This window comes from Sceloporus occidentalis, unplaced genomic scaffold (genome assembly GCF_023333645.1).
Source record: "Sceloporus occidentalis isolate IW3139 unplaced genomic scaffold, rSceOcc1.0.p SCAF_4, whole genome shotgun sequence".
In the NCBI taxonomy this organism is placed as follows: Eukaryota; Metazoa; Chordata; class Lepidosauria; order Squamata; family Phrynosomatidae; genus Sceloporus; species Sceloporus occidentalis.
In genome coordinates, this window is record NW_028316984.1 from 56436661 (window position 1) to 56462202 (window position 25542).

Consider the following 25542-nt stretch of genomic DNA (forward strand, 5'->3'; position numbering starts at 1 on the left):
ATAGGTCTGAGGTCCATTTATTTTAAAATAATACTGTTAGAATTATCTTCCATAAGAAAAGGGTTTTTTAAATATCAGACATGACAAATTGTTGCAAGATTCCCAGTTTAGATCTGTTGTAGATCACAATCATATACAGTATTTGCCATATTTTGACAAAGGAGGGCTACAGCTGGGGAAGAGGACAGTATAAATAATTCTCACTTAATGACCTAAAACTTCAAGGTCAAATTTTGTAAAGGTTTGCTGTGAATCTTTTCTGACAGTAATTGATTTCATACTTCAGAATATGAAGAAGAGAAGGTTCAATTTAGAGGGTTCATGTGTGATTCAAAGCTTTGCTGTAACCAAAGCCTATTGTCTTAAACTGATGTATAGGAATCCCATTCACAGTGGTAGGAGGATATAAGGACATTTAAATTAGGTTGAAGGATATTCATTCTATTCGACTGTATTGGGAATTATTTTTGTACATCTGATTAGCAAATGAAAAAAAAATAACCTCAAGGAGAGACATTTAACAAATGGAAATAAATATATTGAATAAATATGGTATGGGAGCATGTAAAATTAATTAATATAACAATCTGTGCAAGTAAATCAGCCATAAGAATTCATGAGTATTCATTAGAATTCCAAATGAATAAAGCAAGTTTTCCTAAAGATCATACAGTAGAATTTAATCAAGCAGGTGATGGTCCCCCCTGTTTTAAGACTGTTAAAAATAATTCTAGAAAATTAGGGTGAATATGTAGGTTATTCTGACAAATTAACTTAGTAGGTTCAGTATGTATTGTCTTAACTATCTGAAAATGCATATTAATTTCCTAGAAGATTGTCTTCCAACATGTCATGATCTCACTATGAATCCAAATGACTGTTGAAAAGAATTGTCTCTTCTTTGGTTATATAATTCTGTGGTGTTACGGTCATTAACAATTACTGGGGAGGCAGATATATACTAGGTGTAACCTAGTGATACTTAAATTTTTTATTTATTTATCAATCATTTCTTTCTCTTTCTCTATATAAGCTCTATACATTAATTCTGTGACTTCAATTCTGTTGGTGACATACACATGTAAAATACTGAATTATCCTAGTATATTTCCCTTTCTACTCTTTCCAGAAGGAGATATTATTATGAACTATCTGTATAACACTGCTACCAAGACACATGTGTCTCTCGGTGCATTTATATATGTTCTATATAGCTGGCAAGCAGAAAAAAACCTCTCTAGTCACATCCTGCAGCTTGCACCTATAATGAACTCTATTAGCTGTTGTCACAAGATGTAACAAGAATACTGATTAAATGATTGGGCACAACTCAGTAACTTAGGCAATATTTTATCTCCCTAGTTTCCTGACCAAAAATCTAGATTTGCTCTCACTCTCTCAGATTCTCCAGAGTCTGGGTTTTTGGCCAGATAATCTTATTATTTCATTCTGTTCTTTAAAGTCCTGGTCTGCCTTCAACAACCTTGAATAACCAGTCCTTCTCTTCTTATGTACTGCTCCAACCAGGAATACACCACTCTGTAGTTTCTCCCCAGGAAGGTCTAATGGGACCACAAATGGGATACCTTTCACCACTCTTAAATTTGACATTCCAGGAAGTATTTTCCCTGAACATTGTGGCTCTTTTCATCTGTCCTATCTTCCTTTGGTGTATGCATTCGGGTGTGTGTCTTGCCCTTGCGTTTTGAACTCTTCTTTCTTGCTTCTCCCTCTCCTCAGCAACATATTTTCAGATTGATTGACCCCACATCCTCTCAGTATTGCATTCCCCCCATGTGAGCTAGTATTTCCCCATTGCAAAACAAACAAAAAAACCCCAAACAAACTATGCCCTGCTAAATAGGTATTTCTATTTTGCTTGTAGTGTTTGCCATTGATGAAGTTCTTTCACAATATTTGCTATCCCCCAATGCAGTTGTTGTGCATATGTTGATTCTTGTGTTTTCAATAAATTATCCCTTTTCAATAGTTCTGTGTGGATGTGAGTGCTTGACTCCAATTAATCTATGATTCACTACTGCCAAGGTCACAAAATCTCTTTGTATACTGAGATAAAGCATAGATTCTTACATGTTCTCACACAGGATGAAATAAAGTCTTTGGTATTAAACAGAGGATGGATAGCCATATTTCAGGAATGCTTTAGTTGTATATTTTGTCTTGTTGTCCCCCACCCCCAAAAGTTCATCTTCATCAGCAGACCAATGGAGAAGTCACAGCAGGTGCTTGAAAGCCAGCCAAGTCATCTCTCTGTTCAGCAAGTGAAGTTAGGTTCAGAGCAGGAAGAGGAAATGGAGGAAAGGCCTCTCAGTTCCAGAGAAGACTCAGACATCTGACCCAGACCATTCCCTGCAAACAAAGTGAGAAGTTGCAATTAAGACATTGGCAGAAGCACAATTGTGGGACCCTCTCCATTAATACTGCCTGGGATCTGGGTGTTGGATGAACACACCACCTATAAAAGAAAGTAGCAACCACCAGCTACCTCACTGAGTACACTTCAGTCTTACCCTGGACAGCTTGACTTGCAAAAGTGCATCTAACAGTTTTAAATCCTGTTAGCTTTTTAGCAACCTGACTACCACAACTCCCTGGCATCCTGCCTCTGATTTATGGCTTTCTTGACCCTGAACTCTTTAACACTGTGATAAGGTGATATCACATTGGTGACATAAAAGAACGGAATATTGAAGAAATCTGTACAGTCTTCTTGAGAAACAAGATAAAAATGAGAGAGGCAAGCACTGAAGAATCATAAACAGTACAAATGTTTCACACTATTTATGCTATTGAACATATACATGAAGTCTCTAGGAGAGGCTGTTCAGAGTTTAGGGGTACAGTACCATCAGCATGCAGATGACACCCAGTGCAATTTTTCTTTCCCATCTAATTCCAAGTGCTGATTTCACTGCTAAACCAAGGTCTCCTCTCAGTAAAGGACTAGATAAGTTTGAACAAACTGAAACTTAACCCAGAAAATACATAGGTGTTCCTGCTCAATCAAAAGGCACATTGAGAAATAGGGTTTCAACCTGTGGTGTCTGAAGTTACACTTCCTTTGAAGACACAGGTCTGCAGGTAGGACAGATCCAACCCTAAGCCTTTGAACTCAAATTTCTGGAGTGGCAAAGAGTATATTATCAAACTGTACCTATTCCTAGAAAAGTATGATCTGACTATAGTGACCCATTTTTGTGTCTGGACACAATTCAAAGAGCTGGTCATGATGTACGAAGTTCTATACATGTTGGATTCAGGTTCTTGGGAGGACTAAATTCTAAAAACAAAGAAAAGGGAAATCTGATCCTATGGAGATCAGCCTCTTCTATCCTTTCTTATGGCATCCCAAGGAGAGCTTAAAAGGAAAGACCAGGATCCTCCTGATAACAAAAGCAGTAAAACTTTTATACCCCTGACCTCCAAAGGTTCCAGATGTACTCTATAGTCACAGGAAGCTTGATTGGCAGAGGGCATTTCCCCTGATCTTATGCAACCTCCTGCCATCCTAAATGGTAAATTAATCCCTTGTTCACTGGATATAGCTTTTATGGGGGAGGGGGGTTGTGGGATATGAATTGCTTGTTTTAATATTGTAAGCTGCCCCAGTTACATTGCACAGAGGGGTGGGGTAAAATTGAATATTATTACTATTACTATTACTATTATTATTATTTAGGCCAACCTGTCTACTGTGCATTTTCCCTGGGGGAACAAACAGCTGTGATTTGGACAATTAACATTTCCAATCTTTCCCAAATTAACTTAGTAGGTTCAGTAAGTATTGTCTTAACTATCTGAAAATGCATATTAATTTCCTAGAAGATTGTCTTCCAACATGTCAAGATCTCACTGTGAATCCAAATGAGTGTTGAAAAGAATTGTCTCTTCTTTGGTTATAAAATTCTGTGGTGTTACGGTGTTGCCAATGACTAAAAAAACAAAGAACGTTATAATTAGATGGTCCAATGGATTATGCTGAATGTTGATTATGACTGTGGATAGAAGGCAAAATAGGGCAAGCAGCCAGTGGAATGCAAGCTGGCAACAGCCAATCAAAACAAAGTCTTGAGAGAATAAATAGTCAGTTAGTGACAGCTGGAAGTCAGATATGGTTTCAGTTAAGTCCAGAGAGGGACAGTTGCTGATAGAGTTCCAGAGAGGAAAGGGGTTAAAGTCCAGAAGTGAGGGACTTAAAACCCATACAGAACTCCAAGTGAGGGAGTTAATGTAGAGAAATATCCCATGGGATAGAGATAGCTGGAGAGGCAGGTTTATTAATTATGTTCAAAGAAAGGAAGCCAGAAGAAAGACTGTGCAAGGGACCTTGGTAACAGTAACTCTTTTCTTCTGAGGAGAGTGGTATAAAGGAAACTGTCATAGTAACAAAGTTGAAACTAAGAAAGTAAAACTCCCAAGTGAAACAAGTAACACAAATACATGAAATAGCAAATGTCTTATTCACACATAACTATCTGTTGCTCAAAACATCTGCTAAATAAAGTTGTGTCATTATTTTAGTGAAAGCTTGTCTGCACTTTGAGTATATATCCATGCTACTAACACAAAGCATTTTAAAACAAAGTCTAGAGAAATTTTAAAACTAGTCAGTAACAAATTGGTGGCAGTGAGAGGATAGAAAAACCCCTTTGGACTTCCACAATAGTAAAATTGTTGGGTGAGTGGGGCTCACCTTGACAATGATTCATAGCTTAGACTCATTGGATGGATTCTGACATACTGACTTTGATTTTGACTTCCAAAAAAATAAAACATTGAGCTAACATGCACACAATGCCCCCTACTGGGTATCATCAGTTATCTACATGTGTTAAATGCTCATTAAGGATGGCATAGCAACATTTCAGGACCACAGTAATAGTATAATATGTAGGAGAGGAGCTTGAGTGGATTCAATCTGACACAGTGTCATGGACAAATTGACTCTGCTCCTCAGGAACAACAAGCGCAATACCACAGCAACTCTTCAAAACAACTTTGCTACTTAGCAGGGCAAAGGGACCAGCTGAGGAAAAAATAGAATGAAAACAAATATGAATGGCCACAGTAGGAACAATAAGTCTGTTACTGATAATGCCAGAAATTATAATGTGTATTACTGAAGTACATAAGTTATATAAGGGTCACTGTGGCTGGAAGAATCTTATGGCTACAAGAAACTAGGCAGATCTCATACAGGATACACCCATAAACCGAATTTCGGCAGGCATGCTTAATAGGTTCACTCTCCTCTTCATTATAATCACTGTGAGTCACAAAGGTCAAAAAGTACAGACATGCATACATGCCAGGGGTTCCTGAAAGGCAACATGTAGGTTTTGAAAGCATATAGTCTTCTGCAATAAATCACTCCCATTATTGCAAGATGAGACAACACTCAACCACCCAGTCTTTTTAATTTCTGTCAAGCTTTGCCACTGCAAAAATCCCTGGTAACCTAAGGGCTTGCTTCAGAACAAAACATTTTCCAAGGTGGAAAGCAGTGAATGCCCATTGAGTCTAACACACAGTCTGCAGTAAAGCCAACCAGGTGTCTCTGAAAAGTCACAGGCTCACAAGGATGTTTATCACACTATACTCTTAAAGTGCTACTATTCCACTTTGACTCCTCTAGCTGCCTCCTGTTGCATTCTGGGATTTGCAGTTTTAAGGAGGGGTATTTAGAATTCTCAGGCAGAGAGCATGCTAGGAATACTTCACCCTCTTTTATTATGTGTTACCTGTAATCACTGACATTCACCATAGGATCCTGTGTTAGGTACAAAGGGAATTATAAAAGGTAGGTGTGTGTGTGTGTGGGGGGGGTGTACCTGATTTAAGGCTGGGATCTGCAGAATGGCATAAACTGCTCATTAGCATTATTTTTTCCTAAAGAACATGAATACCACATATTTTCTTCTGTTGCTGTTGACAATAAATTAAGACTCATGTTTGTTCATTTGTTTTAACCCACCTTCCCTCCCTCCTTCCCTCTTTTTCATTTCCAAAATTTGGTAAATGATGGTAAGGAGCACAGTTGCATTAGGCAACTTCCCAGCAGTACACAAAAAACAGCATCAGGGATTTCTCAACGGAGAAAAATAAGATGACTAGAGAGATACTTTAGTGTAGCTGGACTGATCACAGTACTAAGAAGAGGGAAAGACTTTCAATCTGAGCAGCTGGGTTGCTTGTTGCTGTTCAGCACTGTTTCATTTGCAGTCCCCAAATGGATTCCCCTTCTACGTTCCTGTAGACTCTGCTCTGCCAGGAGACCCTTCTCCTGGGATCATTAGGCTGTTCTCAATTTAGGTGGCCAATAAAAATGTGAACATTACAGTTTAATGGTACTGCTGAAATGGCATTGCCTATATACTCTTGGCGGAGTGTAAGGGGTGGCAAAAAAAGAGAGAAGAGAATGCCAGAAAAACAGAGGAGTTTAGAAGGACATAGGAAGTACTGGAAAGTTTTTCTCAGAAGAGGAGATGTGAGGCATCCATTCAGGCTGTAAAAGGGCTCATCCCTCCTCCTTTTCATTTCACTGAATCCATATTTCATCCCTTGTAATGAGGTTGGAAATTAAACACAGAAATGCAGAGTGAATTTCACCTAATATTCCCTTCATGGTATGTCCCTGCATTCCCTTCCCAATAAACCATGGAACAGAAAAACATCCTGAATATTACATAAACTTTTTAAATGAGTGGATTGCATGGAGCAGCCTAATGCATGCTTGCTTTGGTATCTCGTAAAAGGCACAGCAAAGCAAGAGGGGAAATAGTGTTCACAATGTTTTGCTATATGCAGTGAAGAAGAAAATGCTTCAGCAGTGTTTGCTAAGTATTACAGATGGTTATGCTTGCTGGTGCAACAGAATGGGCAGTTTTCTTACCTATAAATGGAAGTGATAACATAGAGAAGTTGAACCTCTTAATGTGGCTCGGTTTTATATTTGTATCAGCCATGGTCAAGTAGTCCAATACCCTTATGCAATTTCAAAAACAAGAGTAGTATTGAAACAGAGAAATAGCATTTTATATTCAGGCTGGAGGCTATACTTTCAAAGAGACAGAATAGGAAAATGGCCATTTAATTGCTTCTTATTTAGTTAAGAGTTCTGGCTGATATTAAAATAAGAATTGTACTATTGGAGTATCAAATACAGTTTAAATAACCACAACCCTGCCTGCAATATGTAGATGTTTCTCTTTCATGAATTCATAACAAAGGCAAAACAAAGTTGCTCTGTTCAAACTTGCTCTACCACTATTGATCCTATTATGACTATGTTTACTAGCAAAAATCTTTAAAGAGTGACCTTAAGTTTTGTGCTCATTTCCCCGGTGGGAGATTTTCTAGAATATTGGTGAACTGGTGTGCTGGTTTTGAAATTGGCACTTTACAAGAGATACTGAATTTTTTAATAGGCCTGCTTAATGGATCTGCTTAATTAAAAGTTGTTCTAGAAGGAGACATTTTCTGGAAATAAGACACAGCTTGTAATGTTGATATAAACAGGTTAACAAAAAATAAAAATAAAAATATCAGGGCGAAGGAAAAAAAAAAACAAGAGGAAAGAACTGTACAGATAAAGTTTAACATCATTGCACCATTCCAGCACCTTTATATTGCTCATAATTTGTAGAAAGATTTGCTGTTTTGTATGGCAAAATGGTTGAGCCAAGGACAAGGGGAAAACTCTATAGCAGAACAGAATATAGCATGGTATAGAATCAAGTGTGGAATAACTATAAATAATTAAATATTCTATTGCAATGCCATTCCCTTTTACCGATGTAAAAATATCCACGAAAAGAAGATAAATGGAATCCTGTTGATTATTCCTAGCTAGAGGAGATTGACTGAGCAAATACAATTGATATAATGGTTCTACTCTCATTGGAAGTATCAGAAGGATTTAGGACATATTTTAAAAGGACCAAGACCAGAAACATAATCTCCTTCAACAACTTGGTTCTAATTTTTCCCCAGAGGATTTCTCAAACAGAGTTACTTTATAGCTTTGTGTACCATTTGAGGTATGTCAGTAAAATAAAAGATGTGCCATTTGGACATGCATGGACTTGCTGTCATGTGTGCAAAATAGATGGAACAAAAGAAATAATTCCATATCCAGTCTTGTGCAACACAGAACAGAATTGACTGACCTGGCTTATGCTGTCTGGTCTAATATATCGAGTGGAATTGGTTATCTATTCAGTTTTGTATTTTATGAATGTTGCAGTGTACTTCTTACTTTAGAAAATATATCAAATTATGTTATAATACATACTGTGGGACAAAATGTTTTCAAAAGCATATTTTGAAGGTATACATATACATATATATATATATATATATATATATATATATTGTAAGGTCTGTTTGCTTTAATTTTTGTTTTTGTTTTTTTGTTTTTAAATCATAGTTCACAGCTTAATATGAAAACTGGCCAGAGAGTGGAAATATGACTGAACACATTCAAAAGTGACAAGATCAAAATCAGGCCTATTCTTCCATCTCTGTACAAGACATTCACTTGATTAATGGGCTTTTAAAAGGATTGGGAAATTAACCTCAATTACTCATTATCAAAAACAGTACCTGCGAAAGTTGCTTTCTTGGTCTTCAACTCCTCTCCTAATGGAAAAGTCTGAGGAGCAGTTTGTAGTCCAACTCTTCCAAGCTCTGCTTATAGAGACTTCATGATCAGTAGATGGCCATCTCTTTTCTTGTACCAACCAAATGTAAGCAGAATGTGCTGAACTAAATGGATCTTGATCTGAACAAGTACAACATTTCTGTAATTCATATGGAATGGAAAGGGGGGGAGGGCGATAACACATTGCTGTGTATTGCGGTGGGCAAATTGCCCTCAGTCTGTTTTCATGATCAATGACCTGTCTGGATTTCCTGGACCACCCTTTCTCTGCCAAAATAAAGGCCAAATAGTCTCTTCACAAAGCCCCCAACACCAGCAATCCATCTTTTAAATAAGCTGTAGGATCTCCCAGTATTATATAACATGGACAAATACATGTTTCTTTTCAAACAATTTTTCTCTCTCCTCCCCCTCTTTGGCAGTCCATGTGATCTCAAGAGGGGGGAAAAACATGCCCTTATAAACCTGTTGTCATATTATTTCCTACTTATAGTTTGGATTTAGAAAGAACTCTGCTTATAAAATTCTGTCCTGATTTTCCCTGACAATTTCTTGAAAAGATCTACCAGGCTTTCTGGATGAAATTGTATGGGGCATAGAGGCTGCTCTGGGACTTAGAAACTATAAGAATCAGAAGAGCTGATGTGAACAAGTGAAAGTACCTTTCTGGTTTTGTGACATGCCTTTGGAGCCAAGCCTGTGTTTATGCTTTCTGACAGGAGTGAACATGCTCTGGGAGGTGGAGAATCATTTTTGTCTCCTCCCAATTCTTGGCAGGCTGCACTGCAACCATATTCCCAGACCTAGAAATAACTCACTTCTGGATGATTTGGCCCAAATATCAGTTTTTCAAACAATTTTTAAAAAGATCCAATTAAAAAAATGATCTTATGAGTTGGGAAAGGTGGGCAGTTCAGAAGAAGCATAGTGTAACCACCACAAAGACTATGTGAGGCCCATGAGCTGTACAATTCTCATATTTTATTGAGCAAAAAAGTTAGAATCAAACAAGACATTGTATTCCCTATTATCATGTATGGATGTGAACGCTGGATAGTTAAGAAAGAAGACAGGAAGAAAATCAGTTCATTTGAGATGTGGTACTGGAGAAGAATGATGAAAATTCCAAGAAGACAAACAAATGGGTCCTAGAACAGGTGAAGCCTGAAATCCCCATGGAAGCCAAGCTGACAAAACTGTGATTGTTGTATTTTGGACACATCATGAGAAGTCACGACTCATTGCAAAAAAACAAAAACAAAACAAAACAAAACAAAAAAAAAAAACCAAAAAAAAAAAAAAAACCAAAAAAAACCCCAATCATGCTAGGAAAGATGGAGGGAAGTAGAAAGAGAGGAAGGCCACATGCTAGATGGATGGACTCTATTAAGGAGATCACAAGTATGGGTTTTCAGGAGCTGAGCAGAGCAGTGAAGGATAGGGGTTCCTGGAGATGTCTCATCTACAGGGTCACCATGGGTCAAGATCAACTCGAGGGCTCTTAACAACAACAAATTGAGGGTTTTTGCTCTCCATTTATGTTTTTCTTTAAAGAGGAAAATAAAAATAAATCTGGAGTCATGTACAGTTGGAGCCAAAGAATGGTAAAGTTTGGGGAGTTTGCTCCACTAGACATTTGGGATATCCTGAGGGGAACCAAAGAAAATTTGTTTAAAAATTGTAAAAACATTATTTTAAAATATGAAGTATAACCTCATCCAGCCAATACACTTCACACACTGGCTGCAATCCTGCAGGACCTGCATAGTGTAATAGTTCCATATATGGAAGAATGCTGTGATCAGCATTTACCATCCCCTGACCTACTATAAAGATAAAGGTAGTCCCTTGACATGAATGTCATAACTGACTGTAGGGGGCGGTACTCATCTCCATTACTAAGTCCAAGAGCCAGTGTTGTCAGACCACTACTCTGGTGGTCATGTGGCCAGCATAAACATTAACAACAATAGCAACAACAATAACAACAACTGTACCGAATGCTGTTTGCCTTCCCACCAATGTGGTACCTATTCATCTACTTGCATTTGCATGCTTTCGAACTGCTAGGCTGGCAGAAGTTGGAACTAGTGACAGGAGCTCACCCCATCATGCAGCACTCGGGCCTCGAACTGTCAACCTTCCAATCTTCCAATAATAGAATTGGCAACTTAACCACTAAACCACCACATTCCATTGACCTACTGCAGAGCCATCAAATACTCTTCCCCAGATCTATCCCAGATCTATCCCATATTCGGTGAAGAGTAAGGGGAGAGCAAAAGCACCAGGCTCAGTTCCTATAGTAAGACACAAAGTGATTATATAATGTCCTTCAGAGTTCTCTAGATATCTCAGAAACTAATGTGAGCATTTTTCATATGAGTATAGGGACATAGCCAGACACTTGGGCGGGCTACAGACGGGCAGGAGAAGACGTCTTGGAGGTGTATTCTGCTGAATACGGAGCCTCCAGACCGCCCGCCCCGGGGACATGCTTCAGGTGTTGGGGCTTCCACACGGGGGGCAGTGAAGACACCTCACCTGGGTCCGTTTCGGACCCGTAGCTTCCATACTGCCGCCTCGGAGGACGCCGCAAAGAAAGGGGCAGCTTCCGCACGGGCGGCCCAAACCGCGGCTTTTTTTTTTCTTTTGCCGGCTGGCGGATGCGCAGCTGCGCAACTGCAGCGCTAAGCGGCGGCGGCAGAAAGCCTATGGGCACATTTAAAGCGCCCAAGCCCCTTTAAAACTTTTTTCCCCACCCTGCCCAAGAACAAAGGTGGCAGAGGAGAACGTGGTGCCCATCCTTGCATCATGTGTCATTCTGCACAACATCTGTGAGACCAAGGGCAGGGTCCTGGATGAGGGGATGCGATATAGGCGCCGTTTTGTGCTGCCCACCCTGGCACCAATCACGGCGGATGAAGAGGATGCCAAGAAGGCAGCAGGGGAGACTGTGAGGAATGCCCTGGCAGATTTTTTTCTGACAAGGAGAATCTGAAGGATGGCTCCTGTGCCATCATCTGTGATGTCAGAGTGCAATGTTCTGTAATAGCATAAGCACATGAATAAATGTATCCCATTATCCACAGTTTGAGTCTGCCTATCATTCCTGATCTGTGCTGTGGGCATGTTTTGCCACGTGCCTGAGGGGGACACACACATACACAAACACACAAAAGGTCTCCTGGCGCCTGTTTTCCTGGGTGAAAAAGATACATCAGCTCCAACTGCCAATTGCCCCTTTGACAATGTATCAATCCCCCTCAAATTCAAGCTTTCCTAATGGCCCATTTGAATGTATCAATAGGGCACCCAGAGGGCATCTATTGGGGGAGAGATTCAAACTGCTCCTCTGAAAGCTATCATTGGCCTAGGACCACCTTGGCCTAATGGCCCTGAGCCACAGGTGCCCATATATACCCATGCGCAACTGTGCAAGACCCCAGGACGGCGATCAAGATGGCAGAGCCACGCAGGAGGGCCCCGATCCGCATGGCCTACTGGACCGATGAGGAGGTCGGGATCCTCCTGGACTCCCTGATGCCACAGGCAGCTGTGCGAAGGGTGATGGCCAGCACCAACAAGCCCAACCGGGGGCATTTTCTCCAGGCGTCCCGTGCCCTCCGAAACCAAGGGTTTCAAAGAATGCTGCACCAATGCAGAGTTAAGTTTAAAACTCTCGAGGCAGCGTTCTTTGAAACCCTTGAAGATTTCGGAGAGGAGCCCCCAGTTGACAAGCGGCCACCATTCTTTTCGCGGCTGAAGGACCTGTGGATCAGGGGAGATAGGCCCAGACCAGAAGATCGCCGTCCTCCAGGTAAGTCAGAGCTCTTGCCATGCCCTGTCCTCCCCTCCTTGACCCTTCCCTTGCCCTCCTCTCCTTCCTGCATGGTGCCAATGCCATCCCTCCTCTTCCCTTCTGCAGGCGTGCGGCCGAGGCGGAGGCGGAGGGAGGGAGGGCACCGTGCCAGGTCGCCCTCTCCACCATCCTCGGGGGACGAGGATGTCCCCGAGGGTGGGCCACAGCCAGGACCAGCTGCTGTGGCCCCTCCGCAGCCAGAGCAGGCTCCTCTGGCGGCAGGTAGGTCCCCAGGGTGAGGGGTGGGGGTTGCCTGACTGCAGCCCCCACGACACTTGTGCCCTCCTCTGCCATGCCAGCATGGTAACTTGGGCCTTTTCTTCCTCTTTTGCAGGGCTTGAAGTCCTTGCTGCTGTCGCCACCGCTGAGGAGCCTGGCCCGAGCCGCCGCCTGCCAGGGGAGCCAGGGGACTTGGCCCTCGATGCCAGGACACTGGATCGAGTCCTCCAAGCCCGGCAGCAAGGTAAGTGTGGAGGTGAACCCAGGGAAGGGAGCGGGGGCACCCAGAAACCCTGCCTGTGGGAGTGGGTGATGGGCTCCACAGGCTGACCCTAACCATCCTCTTTCTTTTCCCCCCACAGAGAACCGGACGGAGAGGAGGTTCGCTGCCCTGGAGGAGAAGGTGGACAAGCTGGCGGAGAGAGTCTCCTCCATGGAAGAGACCCTCCAGGAACTCCTCCGCCGGCTTCCCGCCCCACCGCCTCCTCCCCCTCCCTGAAGCAGCTTCCCTCCCCTGCCCCCTCTGCCATCCCCCTTCACCACCACCCTTCACCCTCCCCCTTCCCTTTGTAAATATTGTAAATATGTAAATAAAAAATATTTTGTTATTGTAAATAAAAAACTTTATTTTTAAAAAAATATGTGTGGTTCATTATGTGCAACTGCGGCAGTGTGGCTGTGAGTGTGAATGTGACAGCTTAGGTGCAACTGTGCAGTCTAAAGCTAGGCAGGAGTGCTGGGAGGTAGCAATGTCCAAACTCTGTCCTTCCAGGCGTTTGGACTTCATCTCCCAGAATCCCAGACCACAGGGCAAGGTGTCTGGGGATTCTGGGAGATGAAGTCCAAACGCCTGGAAGGACAGAGTTTGGACATTGCTGGTTTGGGGACCAGTGAGCCAGGCATGGTGGGAGGAGAGAACAGGAAGGGTAGAATAGATTAGATAGGGCTGGGAGGGAACACATGCCCTGGGAGGCGAAATGATGTCTTTATGGGACATCATGGGACCTAGTGCCTTGTCAGTGCTCCCTGCCCCTTGATCCCAGGCCCCCTCTAGTTGCCCTTTGCCTTTGGGGGCGGGGTGTGGGCGGTGGGACTGCCACAGAGTCACTGAAGAGGCTGGAGGATGGCCCAGCAAGAGGCTGCTGAGACAACTCCACCTCCATGGCAACTCCCTGCTCCTCAGCTGGAAGGATTGCTCTTGCTGGGGGCTCCTGCTGCCCTACTCCTTCCTCCACGACCCTGGGGACAGCAGCCCTGCCTCTTCCACCCTGTTCCCTACGTACCCTTCTGCGTCTCGGGCCACCCTGCCCTCCCCTCATGACCTCCAGCATTTGCCCCATCAGAACAGTCTGGGCTTCCAAGGTGGTGTTGAGTCGCCTCTGCTCCTGGTCTGACCTGTCTATTGATCTCTCCTGGTTCTGAACGGCCCTCTCTTGAACTTCCACTGCCCTCACTTGCACTTCTAGGTTCCTCTCTTGAAATCCCAGTGCCCTCACATGAACTTCTAGGTTCCTCTCTTGAACTCCCAGTGTCCTCTCTTGAAATCCTAGTGCCGTCTCTTGAAATCCCAGTGCCCTTTCCACGAGCTCCCTGCGGGACTGTCTGCCCCTCCTCACGGGCAGCCAAAAACGGGGCTTTTTTTTCTTTTGCCGGCTGGCGGATGCGCAGCTAAGCAGCTGCAGCGCTAAGCAGCGGCGGCAGAAAGCCTATGGGCACATTTAAAGTGCCCAAGCCCCTTTAAAACTTTTCCCCCCCCTCTGCCCAAGAACAATGGTGGTCTCCTGCCAGCTGGTGATCAGCTGGTGTTGGCATCCTTGCCCGCTTGCACTTTGCCAGTGTCACCAGCATCATGGATGCCTCCTCTCCTTTGGTCCCCGCGCTCCTGCTGAATCTGCAATGCACAGCCACAGCTGCCTCCGCTGCCACCGCTGTCCCCCTGCCATCCCCCATCACCTCCCTTGTATATATGTAAATATTTACAGTTTTAGCGTTTTTTATTGTTAGGTGAAAATGGCACAGGAATGTGTGTAGGGGTGCACTTTAAAGTCCAAACTTTCCAAGCAGCGCATGCGTACATGTTGCTCTAGGGTGAGGGTTAGGGTTAGGGTTAGGGTTAGGAGTCTTAAAATGCGCTGCAGCTGAGCTGCAGCTTCCACACCTGCATGGCAGCGGACGCTGCAATTAAAGCCTGACTGCAAACTGCGCATGTTCCAAGACCCCAACTCATTATGCGACGCAGCAGACACGGAGCTTTTAAATGGGCAACTTAAATTAGCGGCGTAGCAATTCTGGTGTACCGGTGCAGCAGCTCTCATGGCTTCTTCCACTTCTTGATATGTGTCAGCATTCAGGTAGGACTGCTCCAGTTTCTGCAAAATGTTTGGCTGTGACCATATAGCTATAAGGTCAGCCGTCTCAGTATGAGACCAAGACGTCCCCCTGCCTTTTTTCGGGGTGCTGGTGGATGGCTGAGCCATCCTGCCTGGTGGCAAAGGGGAGCCGCCGCACAGCTGTGCCAGGAGCAGCCGAACTGTGCCCGTTCCCAGGTGAAAATGGCGCAGGAATGTGTGTAGGGGGTCACTTTAAATTCCAAACTTTCCCTTATCACTTTCTCCAACCAAAACATCTGCCGGCAAAACTTACAACTTCCCGCGATTCCAGCAACGCTTACGCACATGGAGCTCTAGGGTTAGGGTTACGAGCCTTAAAATGCGCCGCAGCTGTGCCGCAGCTTCCACAGCTGCATGGCAGCGGACGCTGCAATTAAAGCCCGACTGCAAACCACGCATGTCCCGGACCCCGACCCATTATGCGACGCAGCTGACACGGAGCTTTTAAACGGGCAACTTATATTTGCGGCATAGCAATTCTGACGTCCCGGTGCAGCAGCTTACATACACAGCTGCGCACGTACGCCGCAAATCAAAAAGAAGCGGAAAAAAGCAGCACCTTTTTAATGCCGCTTCTTCCCACTTGGGGCGTGCGGGGGCGTGTTCATGGCGGCATTCAGGTAAGGGCCGTCTGAAGGCTCTACCTTCATGACATCATGAATACACCCCTTTTTGCCCGTCTGTATCCCGCCTTGGGCAATTTTCCACTCTCTGCCAAGAATGGAATGGTTGTGTGTGTGTGGGTGGTTGGGAGGATTTAGTGGTCCTACAGTATGTCAGGTGAGTGATTACTGGAGAGGGAGGGAAGTAATATGAATCACTCCATTGACTACAAATGGATATATGGGCACTTAAGGATAACTTATGCCAGTGTATGCATGCCACTAAATGGATGCCAGCCTTAGTATTAACAATAACATTGCAGAATTGTAACATCACTCCACTGATACATTTCCTAAGGTGTTAGTATTGTTCAAATGCACTTCCATTAGTCTCAAATTGAAATGCTACAGAAAACTTAATATCCACTTCTAGCTCAGATCTTCTGGCTTCATTCCCAGCCCCTTCTTTTGTATCTGTTTATTGTCTGCATCTCTCTCGTTTCAGTGAAAAAGATAGGTAGAGTTCATTTCAGGACCAGATAAATGTAGCTCGCTTCCATATTGTTTTGATACTTATTGTTCATTGAGGGTGTGTGTGTGCGTCTGTGTGTATATCTCTTCACTGTACTGAAAATAAGAGATATAGCCAAGTATTTCCTCAGGAAACATCCCAATAAACCATATAGCAAACATTCATCCTCCTCTTAAATGCCTGAAACTGTTGTTTGACACTTTTAGTATGACTGATGCTCCATTGCTGACTTCAGGTTTTTTTTTTCTTTCTTTTTACCATAATGAGAGGATGGCAGAACTCTATCTGAGAAAAGTAACATGGCATTCAGGGCTATTATGCTGATGTCAGGAACCACTGGTATTTATGTATGCAGCTACTGAAAAGAATGTGGCTTCAGAGGCTCTGGGTGATTCTTAGCCTCATTGGATTCCATTCTGACAAAGCTCCTGTGACTTTTAGATTTATAAAGGAGGAGGAAGTTGTAAAGTGAGAAATTTAGGATTGGCCCAAATAGTTATTGCTGTAGATCTCCATGTTTGAAGAATTGCTGTTAAGGTCTCTGAGGAGGTAGCAGAATGGAAAAGTTAGGCCTTTACCACCAACCACAGGTGACCCCCTTTTCACCAGAAGCCTCAGTTCATGATGATTCCATCTTGCCACAACCTTCCCGACTTGAGGAGATTGGACTGCCAAAAATCCGAGCACAGAACCATAGCTACATCCAAATCCTTTGGATATTATCATAGTCAATTCCTAATGAGACAAAGCTTCTCCCAGGGAAGGAGGAGCTAGCTTCCATATCTCAGTTTCAGTCCCCTGTAAGACTCAGTCTGGGTTGCCTAAGGTAACTTTGAGCTTTGGCCAATCCAGGGTGCTGCCTAACCCTAGTTTTAAAAGAAGTTTTAAACATATTTTTCTGCAAATTATCTCAGTTACCTTGTGGGTGATGAGTCAATTTATAAATTTATTTTTTTAAAAAAAACAACAGCACTACCTCCTCCTTCTTCTCTATCAAAACACATAGGAAATTACTATAGGACTACAAAATATTTTTAGGATATGTGTATATGCATTGTGTGCCTTCAAGTCATTTCTGACTTATGGAAACCCCAAGGCAAATCTAACATGGGGGTTTTCCTGGCAAGAGTTTTTCAGAGAAGGTTTGCCACTGCAAATTTAAATTCTTATGATAATTAACACACACACACACACACACACACACAAACACACACAAACACCTGTAGAAATGTTTATTTTTAAATACATATCAATAAATATACTATTATTAACATTTAACAATACAACCCATCATATTAAATTCCTTGTACTGATGTCCTTGCTCTTGTGTTTTGATGCCCATCCTCCTTTTCGGTCCCTCACTCAGCAATATTTCTGGCTACGGGCCTTTTTTTTATGACTGCCAGATCATTGCCAATGACATAAGGTCTGCTTTATTTTTATTTTTATTTTTTACAGTGTGGGAGGGGCATTTCTTCCCTGTGACATGTTGCAAGCCCACGTGTAGCAAGTTACATTTCAGTTTCTCAAACACCACGCGGAACATGGAAGAATGCTTCAAACTTTACTATAACATAAATGGTAAACACAACCACACAATGGTATGCCTGAGACTCGGGTTACAGCACTGCGAGTCTTAGCTTCACAGGCCTTGTTCCTTGGCTGTTTCCTCTGGCTCGTCCGCCGACATTCGTCCTCCCGATCCCTTCTCCAGTCGTTCCCAGTCTGCCTTCTCTCTCAGCCTCGGGCCCCAGCCTTTGCTCCTACTGTTCACCTTTGGGGTCCCACCACTCACCCTCCAGTGTTTCCTTAGTCTGCCTTAATCTCTCCTTCATGAGGGTACTGGAAATCCCCTTCCTGTCAGGCATCTGGCAGGATTACTGCAGCGTGTGGGCCTATCCTTAACAACCCGTGGCATCCTTGTAGAGTTACAGGGCATCCCACTCTTCCAGGGCACCTGACCACACACTCTTTCCCTCTCCCGACTGCCTCTGCCTGTCCTCGTCTTCCATGTTCTCCACTCCTCCCCCAAGTCCATCTGTCTCTGTCCTCTTATACGTTCCTTTTGGGGTGTTACCTCTTGTCCGACTCCTCCCTCCGGGTCCTTCTGCCCCTCTCCTCACTGAATCGCCTGTTCAACCCTCACTTCCTCCTCCCCCGCCTGGCTACATATATATAAGAGTAATCATGGTTTTTTATGTTGTATTCTACTTGCTACAGTAAAATGTATTTATTCTTGGGACTTAAATGTTTTTATTTATGTGTAGAATCAGTAGTAAGTTTCAGTACTATAGCAGTACAGCAATAGACTTCACCAATTATCATCATGGGAAATAATAAGGTTTCCTTTACAGAAGCAAATGCAATAACATATGGTTATGCACCAATTATTCACAAAAAAATAAATTTAATGCATTAAAAGAACAATTTGTACAGTGAGCAGGTTTCTGTTGTTGCTATTGCTGTTGTTGTTGTTGCTATTAAAATATCTGCTATTAAGACTTTATGTTCAGCCATGTAGACAGGCAAAAAATGGATAAGAAGAAGTGCAACTAGTCTTTATGTCCCTGTTACAAGAAATCAGATCCACAAGTAATTTTTGTTGTATGCTTTCAAGTCATTTCTGACTTATGGCAACTCTACGTTAAACCTATCACAGGGTTTTCATGGCAAGTTTCTTCAGAGGGGGTTTGCCAGTGCCATCCTCTGATGCTGAGAAAGTGTGATTTGCCCAAGGTCATACAGTGGGTTTACATCAGGGGTAGGCAACCTTTTTGAACTGTGGGCCGGGTTGCTGTCCCTCAGACAACTGGAGGGCCGAAGCCGGGGGAGTGGAGCTTCCACCCTCCGGGGGCGGAGCAGCACATGGGGGGTGGAGCTTCCACCCTCTGGGGCGGAGCCGCATGCCAGGGCAAAGCTTCCACTATCCGGGGGCGGAGCCACATGTCAGGGGCGGAGTTTCCACCCTCCAGGGGCGGAGCCGCATAATAATAACAATATTTGCAAGAAGCTACTAGGCAATGCCATAACACAGGAAAAATGCATGCACACTGTCTCAACCCAGAAAAGAGTAAGCAAGTCCATGTGGGGGGATTTTGCAAAGAGAATACCAAAGGATAACAACAACAATAATAGCAATATTTGCAAGAATGGAAGCGACTAGGCAAGGCCACAAAACAGCAAAAAACGCATGCCAGTGTCTCAAACCACTTTCTTTCTCTCCCTTCCTACCTCCCTCTCACTCCCACCCTCCCACCCTCTCTCTCTCTCTCTTCTCCCCTCCCTCCCTCTCTCTCCTCTCCCTCCCACCCTTTCTCTCTCTCTCTCCTCCCCTCCCTCTCTCTCCTCTGCCTTCCACCCTCCCACCCTTTTTCTCTCTCTCTCTCTCTCCCCTCCTCTCCCTCCCTCCCTCCCTCCCCCTCCCTCCCTCCCTCTCTCTCTCTCTCTGCCTCCTCCTTCTTTCCCCCGCCCCTCCATTTATAGGAGGGAGGAGGGAGGGCGGAGCCAGGAGGGAGGTGGGCAGAGCCAGGAGGAAGGTGGGCGGCGCCCATTGGAAGGCCCGCTGCGGCTGCTGGAGCCCCGTTTCTGGGCTCTGGCTGCCGCAGCGGGCCTCCCAGAAGCCCGGTGCAGCTGCTGGAGCCCCGTTTCTGGGCTCCGGCTGCCACAGCGGGCCTCCCAGAGGCCCTGTGCGGCTCCTGGAGCCCCGTTTCAGGGCTCCGGCTGCGGCAGCGGGCCTCCCAGAGGCCCGATGCGGCTGCTGGAGCCCCGTTTGTGGGCTCCGGCTGCGGCAGCGGGCCTCCTAATGGCCACCGCCATTTTGCCCTTCAAAATGGCGGCCAAGTCTCGCGCGACCTTTATGGGCGCTCGAGACTTCGCCGCCATTTTGAAGGACAAAATGGCGGCCGAAATCGGTGGCGATTTCAGCGGCAGGAGGGACCGGGGGCCGGTGGAAAGGCGCCCGCGGGCCGGAGGTTGCCAACCCCTGGTTTACATGGTCAAGTCAGGATTCGAACCCTGGTCTCCAGAGTCATAGTCCCACACTTAAACTGGCTCTCAGCAGGTTAACTGGTAGGACAAAACAACAATAACATCAATGAAAGAAATGTGTCATTCTCTTCTTCCTGAACTCACTGCTCTAAATTCAGATGTCAGTCCCAAATAGAGTAGAACTATATTCCATTTAAAGCACTATCGTTAAGAATGCAACTTTATACCATGGAGTTTACTTCTCAAGTCTTCTCAGCTGGCATGTATCAAATTCTTCTTCTTCTTCTTCTTCTTCTTCTTCTTCTTCGCAACTTACAGTGCATACAGAAACAAATAGCACATATAAACCTCTATGACTGGAAACATTTCAGTGACATTATGTTCTGAGTGTTCAGACATTGTTTCTTTCCTCAGTGCCTGATTTAGGACCTTATCACATGGATATTTAAATCAGCCTACCTCAATTCAGGTTAAACCTTAATTCAGGCAGCATCCTGATATTATCTCAAGGTTTTTGGCTCCAATTTTGCTGCCCAAATACATCCCAGGTCCATTCCTGCTTTTAGAGCTGCTACTTGCAGCTCTTTTTGGATCCGGGAGTTTTCCAGTTCAAAATAATGGGCCTCTGGAATCATAGAATCGTAGAGTTGGAAGAGACCGCAAGGGCCATCCAGTCCAACCCACTTCCATGCAGGAACTCTCAATCAAAGCATCCCCAACAGATGGCCATCCAGCCTCTGCTTAAAGACCTCCAAGGAAGGAGACTCCACTAAACATCTCCAGCTCCCTAAGTCATTCCTCATAGGGCATGGTTTCCAGGCCCTTCACCATTTTGGTCGCCCTCCTTTGGACAAGCTCAATGTCTTTTTTGAATTGTGGTACCCAGAACTGGACACAATATTCTAGGCGGGGCCTGACCAGAGCAGAATATAGTGGCACTATTACTTCCCTTGATCTAGTCACTATACTTCTATTGATGCAACCTAAAATTTCATTGGCCTTGTTAGCTGCCGCATCACACTGTTGACTCATGTTCAACTTGTGGTCTACTTGGACTCCCAGATCCCTTTCACATGTAGTCTCATTCAGCCAGGTGTCTCCCATCCTATATCTGTGCATTTCATTTTTCCGCCCTAAGTGCAGTACCTTACATTTCTCCATGTTGAATTCTATTTTGTTAGCTTTGGCCCAGCTATCTAATCTATTAAGGTCATTTTGAATTTTGATCCTGTCCTCTGGGTTCTTAGCTACTCCTCCTAATTTGGTGTCATCTGCAAATTTGATAAGTATCCCCCCGATTCTGTCATCCAAGTCATTGATAAAGATGTTGAATAACACTGGGCCCAGGACAGAGCCCTATGGGACCCCACTGGTCACTTCTCTCCAGGATGAAAAGGTGCCATTGTTGAGCACCCTTTGGGTTCGTCCAGTCAACCAATTACAAATTCATGTAACAGTTGCCTTGTCTAGCCCACATTCTACAAGCTTGTTTGCAAGAATGTCATGGGGAACTTTGTCAAAGGCCTTACTGAAATCAAGATATACTATATCCACAGCATTCCCTTCATCTACCAAGCTGGTAATTTTATCAAAGAAAGAGATCAGGTTTGTCTGGCATGACTTCTTTCTCTGAAACCCATGTTGACGTTTTGTGATTATGGAATTGCCTTCCAGATGTTCACAGATTCTCTTTTTAATGATCTGCTCCAGAATCTTGCCTGGTATTGTTGTCAGACTAACTGGACGATAATTGTTGGGATCCTCTTTTTTCTGCTTTCTGAAGGTGGGGACAATGTTTGCCCTCTTCCAGTCTGCTGGTACTTCTTCTGTTCTCCAGGAGCCTTCCTGGAAGCGGGATGGGCCCAGGATGCATTCAGACAGCAAAACTGGAGCCAAAAACCATGTGATAATATCAGGATAGTGCCTGAATTAAGGGTTAAACTGGATTGAGGTAAACTGATTTAAATATCTATTCAATAAACTCCTTAGTGAGTTATACCATAGAAATGTAGCCTATGCACTTCCTGTCACTTTAGTTTGTAGAATCCACATTGAAATAATGTCAGGAACCTCCAGATAGATCCAGATAGATCCTAGGGTAACCTATGTGAAGGGCTCCTTCCTCTATTAGTGAGGAAGCCAGATCCAAGGAAGACTGCCCTGAAACACAAAAGGACCAGAGTAGTGGTTTTTGTCTATTTATTCCTCAGTTCTACAGCTTCAGTGCTATTTTAGACGCTGTCTCAAATACTTCTCCCCATGAAGCAGATATTCAAGAGCAAAGAGATTGCAGGTTGCATTGGAATTGGCAAGTGCCCCCGTCTTCCACCTGCAGGGTCACCAAGTTCACACTAAATGGGTGCTCATTTCTACATGCTTACTGTAGTGATTTTTAACATTCAGATTAATCACATATTCAAATCACTGGGAAGTTTTCCACTTGGAAGGTTACTGTGTGCTGCACACAGTACAGAACTCTGCACTTAGCAGCCACAATGCACATAGATTGGGTCAGTGTTCTAGATGCATTTATCAGTTTTGCTGCCACAATCATTCTTCCTGTTCACATTTAACACCATGTTCATTCTGAGTAAAACAAGAAATTGCCTTCCTTTCCAATGGGTAAAAAAAATATGCAGCATTAAACAAAGACTGATACGGAAAACTAGCTGTTGTTCAATTTCCTCAGAAGTACCTTGTGTGGAAGAACACACTTTTAACACCCCCCTCCTCATCCCAGTGAATATGGAGTGATGAAAAAAGCAAGACCAGAGATTTTTAATAAGAGAAGTAAGGGGGAGAGTTAAAGAGGGTATAACACTTTCTGTGTGTCTTCATTTCTTTTTTTCTTAACGAATGTCTTATCTTTCACTTCCCTTCTCATGCAAGGCAAAAGCATTTGTGGAGGTGGATGTACAATGACAAACATGTATTTGTCACTCAGAGTCACTGGGAGCTGTGCTTGCTCTCTAATGGCATTGTGGCAAAGATTGTGTGGCCTCTTTCAAGGAGGGGGTTAAAACAGGAAGTGGGAACAGAAAAAGGTGAAGACATGAAGAGTTTCTGTGAAACTGTCAAATTCATTCATGTAATGGTTGCGAGCTGAAAAGAAAGAATGGCCCACTAAAAGAAATCTTGGACAAAGTGGCGGCAGCCCCTGAAGCAGAAATAGCTTCCTCTGTAACTGAGCTTTGGTTGATGAACCAGAAAACCTGTATATCTTGCAAAGAGAACAGAGCAGGGACTGCCAAGTGTGTCTAGAGCCCACATTCAATTTTATGTGGTAAGTTTTACCTTTTCAATTATTTTGGAGATCCTTTGGGATGAACTTTAGAACTAGCTATTCGTCCAGGATGTCAAGCTGAGCAACCGGTCTTTTTTTAAAAAATAAAATTTTAAGAAGAAAAAAAAGAGAAAAAAAAGGGCTAAAGCAGAACAAGCAAATCCTGCGTTGGTTGTTAACACTTGCTAGTGTGGTGTGCACAACACACTGGAACCTTGCTCCTAGAAATCTGTTTGCACTGTGGTGAAATCATTGTGGTCACTATCATAATAGCTCAAGAATTCTTTCTCTGTCCTTGAAAAGGCAATCCTCTTGGTGATTTACTATAGGAACAGTCATTGCATCTTTGTCCTGAGCTTTCTTATGCAGTAGAAGCCTATTGTTATTGTTAACTGTCTTTGAGTGAACCCCAATTTATGACGACCCTGTGCATGAGACACCTCCAAGATCAGCTCTCCTCTACTATTCTGCTTAGACCCTGAAAGTTTAGGCTTTTGACCTCCCTGACTAAGGAGACTTTCACACTGTTCTTAAACTGTGGGATAAAAGCGCGATTGTAACTGTAATTGCTGGATCTTACAACTTCATGGCTAGGCAGTAGGTATCCTGGAGTCAATCTGTGCCCCTGCCACTGTTTTTAATGATCGGGAAAATCCATTAAGTAGCTGTCAATCATGCAGTTAACTCCTTATTGAAGTGTGTGCCATAGGTCATTCAGGGGTAATTCAAAGAGAAGGTGATTTAAACTGGTTTCATTGCACACACCCCATTCCCAATGAAAGCAAGACTTCTTACCACTGAGGAGATAACTATTTCATCTTGGGCAGGAGAAAGGGGATTTAAATGGATTTCACTGCACACCCCCCCCCCATTCCCTATGAAAGCAAGATGCTGATGAATAAATAGAATGGTAGTGTGCTAAGATGCATTGCAAGCCTGTTATCAATTCACAAGTGTGTGCTTAATGTGAAAAGAATCTTTGCTGTTGCAGATGTTTTAAAAGCCACAACAGCAGCAGGAGTGAAGCTTCACATGATAATCTCCTAAATCTATCCATTTGCCATGCAGTCTTCCTTTCTTTCTCCTGCCCTCTACTTTTCCTTGCATCATTGTCTGTTCTAAGGAGTCATGCTTTCTCATGAAGCACATTAGCCTCAGTTTGATCATCTTGGCTTCCAGGAAGGTTTCAGGGTTGATCTGTTCAAGGACCCATTTGTTTGTCTTTTTGGTTAACCGTCCACGGTGTCCTCAGCACTCTTCTCCACTACCACATCCCAAGTCAATTGATTTTCTTCTTATTCACTTTCTTCTCTAGCACCCTACTGACCACTTAAAATGGGCTTATTATAGTCATTTGAAACTTTCTTCCTTTTTAAGGAAAGAAAGTCATGCTACAATGTAGCATGTATCTTCTATTGTCTTAATCCTGGGGTGGGTCCAAATATTATTTTTATACTATGGGCTCAGAATATCGCAGGGAGACTAACATTTAGTTTGACAGATTTTTTTTTGCCAAGACAGTGGACTATAGGTTCAAGCTGTGCACTTTTGGAAAAATGAACCATTTCATCACCAAGTTAAAATACAGAGGACTTTGGCAGAAACATATTTACATAGAGAATAACATTACTCTTTCTGAAGAGGTGTGTGCAGAGATGAAATGTTAAACTAAAGCTATGTTTTGAAAATGTGATTTTTGTGACTTCTTTATGTAAACTGAGCACACGTGTTTGCTAATATTGTATCATTTATTTTTACTTATTTGGTTCTCTGTTTTTGGCTTATTTTTCACAAATTAATTCCCCCATTCTAACTGTAGACGAGCTGGCATTTGCTGTACATTTGAAATGACCTGAAGGCACACACAATACCAAATTGTTGGGAACAAAGAGCATGGTTCTGTGTTTCGCTGAGCACTGGGTTGAGCTCAGCAGCCAAAAGGCTAAAAAATAAATGCCCTTTTTAAAGAACCAGAAAGGTAATA